General features: G+C 49.8%; 1 protein-coding gene across 2 annotated transcripts in view; it reads right to left on the reverse strand.

The window, feature by feature from the left end:
- Positions 1-14,998, reverse strand: part of ARHGEF3 (Rho guanine nucleotide exchange factor 3) — a 245,248-nt gene that overhangs the window by 229,449 nt on the left and 801 nt on the right. The gene's annotated exons all lie outside the window — the stretch shown is intronic.

Genomic DNA, 14,998 nt, shown 5'->3' on the forward strand with positions numbered 1-14,998 from the left:
GATGGGCATTCGGGCTGTTTCCACTTTTTGGTAATTATGAATAAAGATGCCATGATCCTTCATGGGCAAGTCCTTGGGCACTTGTATGTGTTCGTTTCTCTTGGGGGCACACTCAGGAGTGGAATTTCTGCAGCATAGATAGGCATATGTTGAGATCTGGTAGACATGACCAGCGTGATTTTCCGAAGTGGTTGTACCGACACATACTCCCAACAGCAGTGTATGAGAGTTCCAGTTGCTCCTTATCTTTAACCAACACTTTTATTGTCAGTCTTTTTCATCTTAGTCATTATGGAAGATAACCAGTGGTATCTCATTGTGGCTAAAATTCTCTGATGACCACTGGAGTTTACATAGTTTTCCACACACTCATTAATCATTTGGAATCCTCTTTGGTGACCTGCCTTTGCAAGTCTTTTGTCTTTTCTACATCAAATATATGTAACCAACAATTCATATATTCCTGATATGAACACTTTGTTGGTTACATACATTTCAAATGTCTTCTCCCAGACTGCAGTTGGCTTTTTCACTCTCTTAGTGGTGCTCTTTGATAAAGAGGTCTGAATTTTCATGAAGTCTGATTTATAAAGTTTTTCCCTTCTAAGTGTTCTTTGTATCTTGTTTAGCAAAATCTGTGCCTAGCCTAATTTTACAGATATTCTTCTCTATTATCTCCTAGAAATTCAATTGATTTCTCTTCCACAGTTAGGCCCTCAACTGATCTCAAGTTATTTTTACATATGCTGCAAGGAAGAGGTGGTTGGGGTGTAGTTTAAGGGTGACGTTCTGCCAGCTGCGACCAAAAGCCAGATGTACAAGAAAGGCCAGTCTCTGTCATCCCCAAAGGAAGATGTGGCTTCCCAGACACCCCTTTTCTGGACCTTCCCAGACACCCCTTCTCCACGTCCTTTACCTGAATCCTGCAGCAGCGTCTAATCCCACCTTGCCTCCCGCAGGCCAGCAGATTTCAGATGTACACAGCTCTCTTGTTTGAGAGAATTTCTGGACACCGACCACATGCAAAGGGCTCTCATGGCACATGGAGCTTCCATGATGTCCCATGAGCCCATTTTGACAATTGCATGTAGGTCAAATCCTTTTAAAATGCAAAATGGCAAAGAAGAAATGTGCAGAGAGACAGTGTACAAGAGCCCCGGGCTGGCAGATCTGCTGAGTGCCCACTGTCTGGACCTGAGGTGGCCCCAGAATATGCTCAGACAGCTCATTGTCACCACACTCATGGCCAAGGGAAGAGACCGAGAAAATACCGGGGAAGAGAAAGTCAGTAGGGAGGGGCACTGAGGGAGGGCTCCCTCGCGCCACTGGAGCCAAGAGCCAGTGTGAGAGGAGCGGGCACTGAGAACGGAAGGGGCAGCGCGTCTGCAGAGAGGTGGCACCGGCAATGGCCGAGGAGGCACAGGGTCTGGGGTCCGCTAGAAGGCATTCAGGGGGCTACACGGCCTGGAAGTGAAGGTCAGCGGGTCTGGATTTCTTCCTCAGTGGAACTGGAATCCATGGGAGGGGTGTGCTACGATGTCAGTTGTCTTCCTGAACATGCACCACAGAAGCTAAGAAGGGGAAAGGCATTCACTCAAGCCGTCTACTCTGAAACCCTCCCATCACCACATGGGTCAGACGGCAAAGAACCAGAGACTCCCATCAGCCGTGACTGTGCTGGCTCAGTGCGTGCGCACACACACACACACACACAGACACACACACACACCTGCCCCCCCCGCAGGTACCCCCTCAAGCTGAGGACTCCAGTTTCTCCTCCAGTCCCGGTAGACTGAGGTGTACACTGCGGACCTGCGCATCTCTGGGCACGATTTCTCAGCACTATCCCAGCCGTAATTTTACTTGCATTCATGTGACGATTTGATTGGTATCTGTTTCCTGAATGAGTGTCTGCTGACTCCAGAAGGCAGAGTGCGAGCCTGTCCTGGCCACCAAGACCTCCCCTGCCCCTAGCACGTGGCCTGGCCCAAGTGCTCAGCACTACATGTTTTAACTTTTTTGAATGTATAAGTTCAAATACAAAAGTAGGAAAAATGTGTGCATCATACAACTTCAATGGTCAACTCAGTCCTCATCTTACTTTTTCCTACCCCTCCTGGCGAGTGAACGCCAGCCACCGTGGATGGATGGACGAATGAATGCCTCCCACTGTAAACGTACTGCGTGCACTGGCTTTTTCCTCTCCCTGATTTTGCTGATATTAGACACATGAGGGAAGGCTGGGTGAGTCAGTTTTGCCTCCAAGTTAGCAACTCTGATAAAATTCCAGGAGACTGAAACTCCTGGCTAAAACGAATTTCCTCCTCCCTGTATGCATCGGGCTTTAACTTTTGGGGCCTGTCCTTATCATCGCCACTTTTATCAAGAAGTAACTGTAAAGCAAGGAAAGGTTATGCAGTTCCCACAATCTCTTTCAAATACAGATCTTGAAAGAGCGAGTTTCTTTCCAGAAAACAAGACATGTGGCCTTTTACACACAGAAAATCACCGTCGAAATGAGTATTACAGCTTGGTCCCTCAAGGGGTGATCTACGTCACACCTACTTTATCTATCATAACATTTATAGTGAGCTGCTCTAAATGTGCCTGGTCTTTCTGAAATGCCATGACAGTCTTACAAACACTGCACAGAACGGCGGTGACCGAGCAACTCCCAGTGTCGAGCAAGGTGAGCGGTTTGTTTAATGGCATCCACTTTTCAAGATCCCAAAGGTACCACAGTAAGGATGACCCGAAATGCTAAACAATGCAGTCATAGGGAATAACATCTTTTTTGTTACACAATAAATTGATTATCTATATTTTCTTTTTTCATAAGCATAAGGAAAAAATATGACCTTCCACGAGTATGTGAGTGCACGAGTGTGTGTGTGTGTGTGTGTGTGTGTGTGTCAGTATGGTTACAAGTTCAGGCTCCTGAATCTCTGCCATCTGCAGCCTGTGTGGCCTTAGGCAAGCTGCTTCAACCCCATAAACCCACTTCCTCCTCTGCTAGAGCAAAAGTGATAAGCCCAGGCAACAGACTGCCACGGGCTGAAAGGAGATGTGCACACACCGAGCGCTCAGTCCTTGGAGCTGTTTCCAAAAGCAGCTGTGAAAGAACTCTGGACCACTTCTGGCTTCTGCTGGGAGCCTTCCCCATGGCCTGCCCAGGAAGCAGTACCCCTGCCCCCCAGCCAAAGGGGAGGGCGACCAGGCAGTGGCAGGGGGCGAGCGCCGAGGAGGCTGGCTGCCCTGTGGCCTCTGAGTCACGGCCCTGCCCCTGCCTGCCACATGCCTTTGTTCTCTGGGGCTGAGCTGGGATTCACTTGGGCTCCAGTCCTGGGCTGGGTCATCGGACAGGCCCACAGCCCCTAAGTACACTTCATTTGCACACTCTCCTGTCCCATCACCTTTCTGCCTCTGGCCTGGTGGCTGGCTGCTGCCATGCCAGACCCCAGCCTGCAATATCAGATCTAGGGAGGACCCTCTGGGCTCCTGTGGGTGGTTTAAACCACTGCCACCGCCCCCCCACACCCCCCCACGAAGACCACCACATCATTTTTGGTCTCTGCCTGCTGTTTCCCTGTGTACTCCACTGGGATTTAGCTCCAACCAGTAAAAGATTTAACTACAACCTCCCTGTAGTATTCACGCCCATTCACAGCCACTCACACACTCTGATCCTCTTACACTTCTCTTATTGTGGTAAAATATAGATAACATGAAATTTACCATTTTAACCATTTTAAGTGTATGATTCAGTGACAGTAAGTGTATTTGCAATGTTGTATGACCACACCACCATGCATCTCCAAAACCCATCGTCCCATGCATATCTGTGCCCCTCAAACAGTAGGACCCCATTCTCTCCTCCCCCTGCCGCTGGTAACCTCTACCTGCTTTCTGTCTCCATGAATTTCCCCACTCTCAGTACCCATGTCAGTGGAATCACTCGGTTGTCCTTTTGTGTCTGGCTTCTTCCACTGACCATAATGTTCTCAAGTCTCACCCATGCTGTGCATATGTCAGAACTTCCTTCCTTTCTAGGACTAAGTAATATTCCATCGTGTGGATATACCACATTTTGTCTAACCATTCATCTGCCAGTGTGCACTTGCGTTGTTCCACCTTTCAGCTATTATGAATAATGCTGTTTTGGGCATAGGTGTGCAAGTATCGCTGAGTCCCTGCTTTTGATTCTTTGGGGTACATACCCAGGAGTGGGGCTGCTGAGTCATATGATGGTTCTATGTTTAACCCCTCTCATGCTTTTAAGAATCTGGCGTCATAACACCGCAGCCGCCAGAGCTAGTCAGTAGTGAGTGCTCTTTCACACTGTTCTAAGGACTTACTGTGCCTTGCCTCAATTAGTCCTCAGAACAACTCAGGGTGTGATCATTCTCATCCCCATTTTACAGACAAAGAAACTGAGGCCAGCCCTGTCTGACGGCCGCGTCAGCATCTGAACCCAGGCAGATGATGCTCGTACACCATTTCTGCAGTCGTAACAAAGAAATCCAGCTGCTCTGCCATGTGCGTTCTCTGCCTGAACAGTGCCTTCCTTCGGTCTTTAACGTCACTGCTTGCTCTGGGCTGAGGCATAACTTGAAAAGGGGAATGTGGCAGGGAGGGGCTGGATTAGTGTAGACTCACTCCTAGCCACTAGTGAGCCAGGCAACTCCATCCAGGCCGGTGAAAGGGGGGACTTCCGGAAGGATGCCGGCAGCTCAGGTGACTGCATCCAAAACGATGCAGCCAACCCTCCCCTCATGGGGTGGCCGCTCCACTCTCTGCGGCCCCATCCTGACTGCCAGCACCTGGGTGCCTCCAGGCATCTTTACTGCCCCTTCTGAGCAAGTTAGGGGGGCCAAGAGGCAGCCCCCAGCCCAGCCTGGCTGGGCCTGCATACAGGCCTGGACCGGCCCCCACAGCCCCAGGGTGAGGAACCAGGACAGGCCCAGCCTGGGCCACAGGCTCCACCCACACCTGGCAGACAGGAAGGGAGGCGGGCAAGTGCCCAACAGACACCCACTTCGGGGTAATCTCCAAAAGCACGAACTGGAAGCCCCCGGGAGTACTGAGCAGAACGAGGTCGAATAAAGCCACTGCCTCCACTCAGGGAGACGTCACGTAGCTGCTTGACAGTAATGATCATGATTTTTATACAGAGACTTAAAAAAAAAAACGCTTTTACAGGAATGTCCAGTGGGAAAAAACAGGGCACACACACACTTATGTGAACAATTCACACGGAAGCAAAAATGCAGGCAGGAGGTATGTCATAATGGGGGAATCCTAAAAAGTTTTTTGTCTCTATTTCCCAAGCTTCCCTTCATTGGTTCAACAGATATTAACAGAGTGTCCGCTTGGAGCCAGGGGAGGTGCTAGGGATACAGCAGGGGAAAACAAGAAAACCTCCTGCCCTCATGGAATTTACATTCTAGTAGGGGAGGCAGACATCAAACAAGATGAATAAGCAAAATATACCCTGCACTGGATAGGGACACGGGTGATGGGGAGAAGCGAGCTGAGGAAGGCAGACGGGGGCCTCGGGGCCGTGGCGGAGAAGGGGACATCTGAGTGAAGGCCGCAGGCAGTGGGGGACTGAGGTCCACCAGCCCCAGGGGAAGAGCATTCGGGGCAGGCGAACAGCCAGTGCAAAGGCCCTGAGGTGCCTGATCACAGGACAGCATTGAGGCTGCCGGTGGGTAAAGTGGGGAAAGCCAGACCAAGGTGGGAGAGGGGAATCAAGGCCAGAGCACGAGGGGCTTGCTGGCCACTGTCAGGACTTCAGCTCTCGCTGTGAGAGCCCTCTGAGGCTCTGAGCAGAGGGGTGGTGATCTGCCCGCCCCGTTAAAAGGATCCCTCTGGCTTTGAACTGAGACAAGCTGGAAGATGGTCAGGACAGAGACTGGGGGGCCAGCGGAGAGACCACCACGTCATTCCAGGAAAGTGGGGAGAGAGGCTCGGACGAGGGCAGAAGCAGCAAGACTGGTGAGCAAGGGCGACGTTCAAGGTGCACTTTAAAAGGAGTCACGCTGGGGTCTCCTGAGAAGTGCGGGGAAGAGGGCCACAGGACTCAAAGGTGACACCGGAGGCCTGGTCCTGAGCACTCCGAGGCACAGAGCCGCCATTAACCGAGCTGTGGGAACAGGACCGGGGGAGCCAGGTGTCCTGGAAGCCATGGAAAGAAAAAGCTCCGAGGAAGCGAAACATATCAACGATGTCGTGTACTGCGGGTAGCCAGTCACCCAACCCCCCTAAATTAACTGGCCGACTCTCTCGCCTCAAAGGACTCAGCGGTCGTTTAAATGTTTTCTGACTCACAGGGCTGGCCAGGGATTACTGAGGCCCCGCCCAGCCCAGAACACATGAAATGCGAGTGACGTGTTAAGTAAACCAGTTGAGTTTGCAGGACTGCACAGGGCTTTAGCAAAATTAAAGCCCTGCTGGACACAGGCCGCTCAGCCCCCTGGGAGACGTGTCACACAGAGAGGTCACAGAAGGTCAGCCCAGCTGCACCTCAGCTCTGCGGCAGCTCCCTTGTTTGGGGGCGGGTTATATCACCATGTTTTTCCCCTAACTTCCCATGTGCACAAGCATGCACTCACACCCCTCATTAAAGAATGGAAATAAAATCGCTACGAACTGCCTGTTAGAACACTGACAGCTTAGTGAAGGGAAACTGCTGAGCCAAAGAAGGTCGATTCTGAAGATCTCGAGACAACTTCTACCACATATAGCTTTTTCTTCCCCAGAACACACTCAAAACCCAGCCCAAATGAATCTGGGCTTTCAGAATTGCTTGTCTGAAACAACAGTGAAAAACAACTCCAGTCTCTTGCACACACACATTTAGCACTGTTCTGTTAAAATGGAGCTCCCACCCCAGGGGAGAGCCGCGGGGGCGGAGTGGATTTGCAGCTTCCAAACCAGCTCGCCAGGTTGTTCCTTAAGTTTAGAAAACCAGGTCCCTGTCGATGTATGTGGAGATGGTTCACTTCTGGTTTCTTCTCCCACGAGAACACCATCTTGGACTTGTGCCGAAGCACTGCATCTGGAACGCATAAGCGCATGCAAGGGTGTAAACTAATCTCTTAATATGTGATAGTGTTCCTTTCTTATTTTCATTCCATCCTTCAAATTATGATGCCAGTGAACTGGGGCAGGGCGGAGGGCAGTGGGGGTGTTGGGCAAAAATTGCTTTAGCAGCAGAATCCTTTTCTTAAATGAAACCCTACCTCTTTTCCCCAAAGGTAAAACAAGTTAAAATGCAGCCTCACTCTGATACCCTCCACGGCTCCCTGGTGCCTGCAGGGCTCTCCCTTCCCAACCATGGAGGCAGGGGAGGATGGGAGGATCTCTAGGGATCCCCATCACACCCTCAAAGTCAAGGGGAGCCAGACCTGCCAGATGCACTCCCATTTCACAAAGTCAGGAGTTAAATGTATTATCCAAGGTCTCCAGCCTTAGATCACACACTACCCTGTACTGTATCATTTTCTTCAACAGGAAAAAGAGATGCTGATGTCCCTGGATTTCTGTCTTTGCAGCTTGAAGAATGGGTCTCTGGAGTGTCCGCCCGGCAGACTCAATGACTAGGGGAGCCGGGAGGGAGGCATTAGGATTTGGACCCTATGTTACTAAGATGGCAAAACTCCCCTCTGACCTTCAGATTCACCACAGCCCCTATCAAAATCTCAACTGCCTTTTTTGCAGAAATTGACAAGCTGATCCTAAAATTCATATGGAGACCCAGAACAGCCAAAACAATCATGAAAAAGGACAAAGTAGAGGACTCACACTTCTCAATTTCAAAAGTTACTACAAAGCTACAGTAATCAATACAGTACAGGCAGTGGTACTGGCGTAAGGACAGACATCCGGATCAAAGGAACAGAACTGACAGTGCAGAAATAAACACATTAAAGGCCAACTCATTTTCACTAAGGACGTCAAGACAATTAAAGGGGAACAATAGTCTTTTCCATAAGTGGTGCTAGAACAATAAGAATATCCACATATCCACATGCAAAAGAATGAAGTTGTACCTCTACCTTATACCACACAGAAAAATGAACTCAAAATGGATCAAAGACCTAAACTAAGGAGCTAAAACTTTGTAGAAGAAAACTTCAAAGAACTTAAATTCTAAGAAGAGAACTTAGGCATAAATCTTCCTGGCCTGGGATTAAGCTAAAGTTTGTTAGGTATGACTCCAAAGCACAAGCAACATAAGCTAAACAGATAAACTCTACTTCACCAAAATTAAAACCTTGTCCTTCAAAGGACACCAAGAAAGTGAAAAGACAGCCTATAGAATGGGAGGACACATTGGAAAATCACGTGTCTGCCCAAGGACTGAATCTAGAATATGTAATGAACCCTTACAACTTAATAAAAAAAAAAGACAATCCTATTTTTAAAATGGGTAAAAGATCTAAAAAGACATTTCTCCAAGGAAGATCTACAAATGACCAATAACCAACACAACCTTGAGGAAGAACAGAGGGGGAAGGCTGACACTACCTGACTTCAAGATGTTTACAAAGCTACAGTAATTAGGACAGTGCAGTATTGCCAAAAGAACAAACAAATAGATCAATGGAAGGGAATAGAGGGCCCAGAAATAGACCCACATAAATACAGTCAACTGATCTCTGACAAAGGAGCGAAGGCAATACAACAGGGCCAAGAAATTCTTTTCAAAATATGGTGCTGGGATAAGTGGACACCCACATGGAAAAAAAAAAAAAATCAATCTTGATACAGATGTCCACCCTTTACAAAAAATTACTCAAAATGGATTATAGACTTAAATGTAAAATGTTAAACTATAAAACTCCTAGAAGATAACATAGGAGAAAACTTAGATGACCTTGGGTACTGGTTATGCTTTTCTAGATACAACACCAAAAACACAACCCATGAAAGAAAGAAAAAGCTGGACTTCATTAAAATAGAAACTTCTGCTCTGCAATAGACAATATACCAAGAGAACTAGGAGACAAGCCACAGACTGGGATAAAATATTTGCAAAAGGCACATTTGATAAAGGATTGTTTTTCAAAATATACAAAGAACTCTTAAAACTCAATAAGAAAACTAACAACGTGAATTAAAAATGGGCCAGAGACTCTAACGTCTCAAAGATATACACAAATGGAAAGTAAGCATATGAAAAAATGCTCCCCATCATATGGGGTACATACCCAGGAGTGATACAAATTAAAACAACAGTGAGGACACCACTACACACCTATCTGAATGCCCAAAATCCAGAGCGCTGACAATTACCAAAAGCTGGCAAGGGTGTGGGGCCACAGAAGCTCTCACACATTGTCTCGTGGGAATGCAAAACGGTACAGGGTACTTTGAGAGACATTTTGGTGGGTTAACGAAACATACTTTTACCATACAACCCAGTAACTGGCGCTCCTTGGTATTTACACAAAGGAGTTAATAACTTGTGCCCACACAAAAAGCTGCACAGAGCTGTTTATAAGAGCTTTATTTATAACTGCCAAAACTTGGAAACAACCAAGATGTCCTTCAGTAGCTAAATGAGTAAATACACTGTGGTACATCCTGACAATGAAATACTATTTGGTGCTGAAAAGAAATGAACTGCCAAGCTATGAAAAGACATGAAGGAACCTTACGTGCATATGACTAAGTGAAAGAAGTCAATCTTAGGAGGCTACATACTGTGTGATTCCAATTATATGACATCTGGAAAAGGCAAAACTATGAAGACAATAAGATCAGTAGGCGTCGTGGACGGTGGTAGAGATGTGTGTGAGGAACACACAGATTTTTAGCACAGTGGAAACACTCTTATGATATTGACAATGACGGGTACATGTCATTATGCATTTGTCCAAACCCAGAGAAAATACAACACCAAGAGTGAATCCTAATGTAAACTGTAGACTTTGGATGACAACGATGTGCCCATGTAGGTTCGTCCTCGGTAACAAACATACCACTTTGGTGATGATGCCAATCACTGGGAAGACTATGCATGCGTGGGGACAGGAGGTATGTGGGAAATCTCAGTACCTTCTTCTCAATTTTATTATAAGCCTAAAATTGCTCTTAAAAAAAAGTAAAAAAAAAAGAAAAAAAGATATGCAACACCTTCAGCCATTAGGGAAATGAAAATCAAACCCACAATGAGATACCACTTCACACGCACTAGGGTAGGAAAAAATAAAAGACAGATGATACCAAGTGCTGACGAAGATGTGCAGAAACTGAAACGTCATACACTGCTGGTGGGGATGCAAAATGGTGCAGCCACTGTGGAAAACAGCTGGGCAGTTCTTCCAAAAATTCAACACAGGAGTTTCCACATGACCTACAATCCCACCGCTTAGGTATATACCCAAGAGGAGTGACAACATATGTCCACACAAACCTGTACACCCTTCCCTAAAGGAGGGAGCCAGGGAAGGGGCCACAAAGAAAAGAGACGCATCTGGACAGAGAAAGCGTTCCTGGAAATAGGACTCAGCAGAAAAAAATGACTGGAAGAACAATACATACAAAATGAGCCCATTATGTTGGTTTTTAAAGATTTTCACAGGTACACACACCTGTATGTAAAACATATACAGAAAAAGAAAAATATACAGCCAGCTGATCATAAATGTTCTTTCTGGAAGCAAGCCTGGGATCAGGGAGGGAGAATTTTTTTTTTACCCTACAACTTCTGATTTGTTTGCTTTTGTGTATATTAAGAAAATAATCAGCATTTCTTGTGCAAAAGACATTTCTTTTTCTAGCCAAAAGGAGGGGAAGAGGCCAGCAGAGGTGGGCAGTGTGGGCAGTTCTGGAAGTGGACAAGAGGGAAAGAGAATTCCAAGGAGTGGGAAGAGCGGAAGCGAAGCTGTGGAGGCAGCTGTGGATGGGGTGCTTGGGGGGCTGTGGGTTCCGCTCCGCGAGCGGGTCCAACAGGGACCTGGGCAGGGTGTGGTGCAGGTGAACCAGAACAGTCCCCGCAGCAGCCAGGTTCCCGGGCAGGGGGCTGGGGGCCAGCGCAGGAGGACCCTGCAAGTGGCTGGGCAGGAAGTCGCAGCAGCCTTTCCCCCGGCCTCTGTCTCGCAGTGAACTGACGCCCCCCTCCTCCACGCCCCGGTTTCGCTCCTAATAATATCGTCTCCAGAAAGGATAGCACCCCTCACCTGAATGACAAACTGCCAGCACACCTTTAGGAGCATAACGCAGCCATCCCTGGCCAGTGACTGGGGCCAGTCCAGTCACCAGAGTGACCGCAGCCGGCCCTTCCCGCATGCGGGCTGTGACAGGGAGAGGCACCCTGCCCGTTTCTCGTCCCTTCATGCTCACAACCAACCTGTACAGTACAGCCAAGCACTCTCCCCATTTACAGATCAGGCGCCTGAGGCTTGGAGAGGTTAGGCCCCTGGCCCAAGGTCACTCTATGAGGAACGCTGGAGCTGAGACTGAACAAGGACCCCAACCACCCCTCCCGCACACTCCAGGCACTTCGATCAGCTCCGAGGCCGGCCACCGCTCCGGACCACTACAGCTTCCAGGAAAATATTAACAAACTCAGAGTTGGAGAGGAATTTAGGCCTTGGGGGTTCCACCCGCAGGAACAGCAAATCCAGATCTATAAACTTGCCATTTGCTGCTAGAAGTGGAGGTGGGGTACCGGGACAAGGAGGCAAGCTGGACCCCTATCAACCAGCTAGCTGGGTCTTTAGCCAAGCCTGGCAAGGAACCAAACTGCCTCCTCTGGCCTCCAACTCCGGCCAAGGCCTCAGCCTCTGTTTCTGGAGCTTTCAGGTTTTGCCGTGGGCCCCGTGTCCAGCTTTGCTCTGACCTGAGGGTCCACCCTGGAACGGTCAGGAGACACCTGGGAAATGAGGCAATGGTCTCTGGCCTCGTTGTTCGGTAGCCACCAGAGACCCTGGGGCACCCACCGAACATCCCAGCAAGTCCTCTGTGTGGGCGACTGAGCGGCTGATGGGAGCAGCCCCTTCCCCCTCCCTAAGCTGGCATTCCACAGGGATGTGCACCGGAGAGACCCATCGGACAGACGGAAGCACACCCGTCTCTCCCCCACCCCTGAGCGACTCGTCTGAGAAGCCTCCCCACCTGCATGTCTCCCTGCACAACTGAGCAGAGCCCCAGGAAGACACAGAGTTGGCGAGCTGTTCGTCACTCCACAGCTCAAGCTCCTGGTCTGGCACATGGAGACACTAAGAGGGCCTGGGCCTCAGGCTGCCTGGAGAGGAGACGGGATACCTGATAGAGCCCAGGCACACAGGCCCAGCCACTTTATTGCTGGCCTTTATTGAGGCTGCTATGTCAGTTCCTTCTGCACTGTATGTTCATGTTCATGCACTCCACACACACACACACACACACACACACACACACACACACACACACACACACACACACACACACACACCTACAACCAACGAGAACCAACGAGAACCTCACATCATCCAAGTGCTGGTAACTTTACCTGGACGTTCGCACATGCTGTTCCCTCTCCTTCCATCCCAACCCCCCATCTAAGAGGGGTGACGTGTGACCCTCTCTCTCTGTACCTTCTTAGATGTCACTTTATCCAAGAAGCCCCCTTGCCTCCTTTGTGCCATGTTAAATAAAATCAAAAGATCAACTGATCAACCAATCAATGGAGATAAGGGACAGCAGGCATCTCCTGGTCCCCAATCCAATACATTTTCACCCTTCCATGTTTTCCATCAAAGCCCTCTTAAGTCCTCCCCCTCTAGGTGGGTCCCTCTAGGTGATGAGGTGGATATAACCAAGTGACACAAAAGAGCAAGGAGCCACGGCCAGGGCAGGTGGGTGAGGCAGGTCTTCCATGTGCAGGGTTATAATGCCAGCAGTGGCCCAAGGATGGGGCGGACACAAACAGACCAGGACGTGGGTGGCAGCAGGCAGAAGCCAGGAGGCCACATCTCGTCCCCAACAGAGGGGGCACAGGGACTATATCTGAGTCTCTGCACCCCACATCTTTCCTCTGGTGGAAAGAGCTGTCTCAGGAGGCAATGAGTTCCCCGTTTCTGGAGGATTCAAAGTCAGGTTAAGCAACTAGGTAGAGACACTGTGGCAGTGGTTTAAACCATGGGGCTGAACTATGTGAACTTTTTAAAGGTCACTGCTACCCTGGGGCTCCCAACTTAAAGCTCCCCGGCCTCCCCTGCCCTCACTCAGTGGGTGCTTATCCATCCCGCCACCCAGGGACACTTCCTGAGCATCCACTGCACGCCAGGAGCCAGAGCTCAGGGGTGGACAGGGTGGCCCCTCTGCCCCTTGGAGTCTACACTCTCCTGGGGGTGCTGGAGGCAATAAGCCCATAGACGCAGGAGAAAGACTACTTCGTGTAAGCTCCACAAAGAAAATACAATGGGGGAATGTGGCAGAAACTGGTAGAGGAAGGGGCTGCTCTGGGCAGTGGTCAGGGCAACCTTCTCTGCAGAGAAGACATCTGAGCTAAAGGGCAAGATAGTGCCAGATGTGTGAAGAAATGGTGGAACGGTGTGCCCCGCAGAAAGAAGAGAATGTGCAAAGGCTCTGAGAAGTCTCCAGACAACCTGAGCTTAAACTTTCACGTGCTGCGCCCGTCCCAGCAGTCCTACCCCCATGGCCTGCCTCCTCCTCTTCCCAGTTGATTTCTTTATCAGATTTTCTCAAGTCACTGCAGACCCGGATTTTCCACTGAAAGGTGGGCTTTGGGCAAAGACACAAGGAACACGTATGTACCTCGACCTCGGGGACTGGGCAGGCAGAGGTAAAGCTGACACCTTGATTCCCCAAGACTCTGTGCCTGCCTACGGGAGTGAGAACCTGAATCTCTCCCCGCAGGCCCTTTGCAGAATATGATGAAAAGGGAACGCTCATGCAGAAATGCACCCCTGAGCTGCAAGCGTCTCGTGCCTTCGGGAGCTTTCTGGAGCCGCTCCTGTCTCGGTCACCACCAGCCACCAAAGAAGCTGACCTGGTGCAGCGGGGAGACCCCACCGATGGACGGGGACAACATGCTGATGGTGAATGAATGGAGGGGAGGGGACAAGAACAGGCGCTGGGGCTCTAGGTACACTCCCACACTCACAGAGAGGAGAGGGTGTCAGCCTGCCAGGGGGCCCAAGGCCTGAAGGAATTCAGGTGAAACCTTATCCACTCCATCCCAGCGGTGCAAACATCCAGGCACACCCCAGAGCTTCCAAAGACGGTCTGAGATCCCATTTCCCAGGTGCGTCCTTGACGAAAGTCACCTCTAACCTCACGCTCAGATATATTTTGCACAAGCCTGGTTAACCAGATGAAAAGTTACCGCCAAGTCCGTGTTTCAGGGCTGAAGGGCACATTGCAGCTACTGGGTGAAAAATGCACGTCCTGAGCAGAAGAGCCTGCCCAGCCCCTCACCAGGGACCTAGGGCTGTGCACGCCTGTTTGGCAGATGTCAGCCATAATAACAACAGCCAACACAGGTAGAGCTTACCTTGTACCAGGCACTATTTTAAGAAATCCAACCTTACACAACCCCTTAAGGTTTGTGTTCTTATATCCCTATTTTACAGATGAGTAAACTGAGGCACCGGTAACTTGCACAAGGCTCAACAGCTAAGACGAAGACCGCAAAACTCCCCACTCCATACCCAGCTAGGGAAGAAGGCAGTTACATCCTCTCAGTGCATGAAATGCTTAAAACTAAGTTTCTACCGGTGCACTCAAGACACCTACATTTTGGCAGGCCTCACACCTTGCCCAGAGCCGGAAGCAAGCCTGCCTCGGGCATGAAATGGGGCACGAGTCCTCTTGGAACAAACAAGCCCCTCCGTTTCGGCAACGCTCGGGTCCGCGAGGAGGCCGACAGGGCGAGCGCAGCGCTTCCTCGCGGCAAAACCCAAGTTCACCGGCTCCCACCGGCGGGGCCAACGTCCACGCTCAGAGGCGCTCCCCCGCCTCCGGCTGCGGCACCGGGATTCAC

The sequence above is a fragment of the Manis javanica genome, chromosome 3, assembly GCF_040802235.1.
Source record: "Manis javanica isolate MJ-LG chromosome 3, MJ_LKY, whole genome shotgun sequence".
Lineage (NCBI taxonomy): Eukaryota > Metazoa > Chordata > Mammalia > Pholidota > Manidae > Manis > Manis javanica.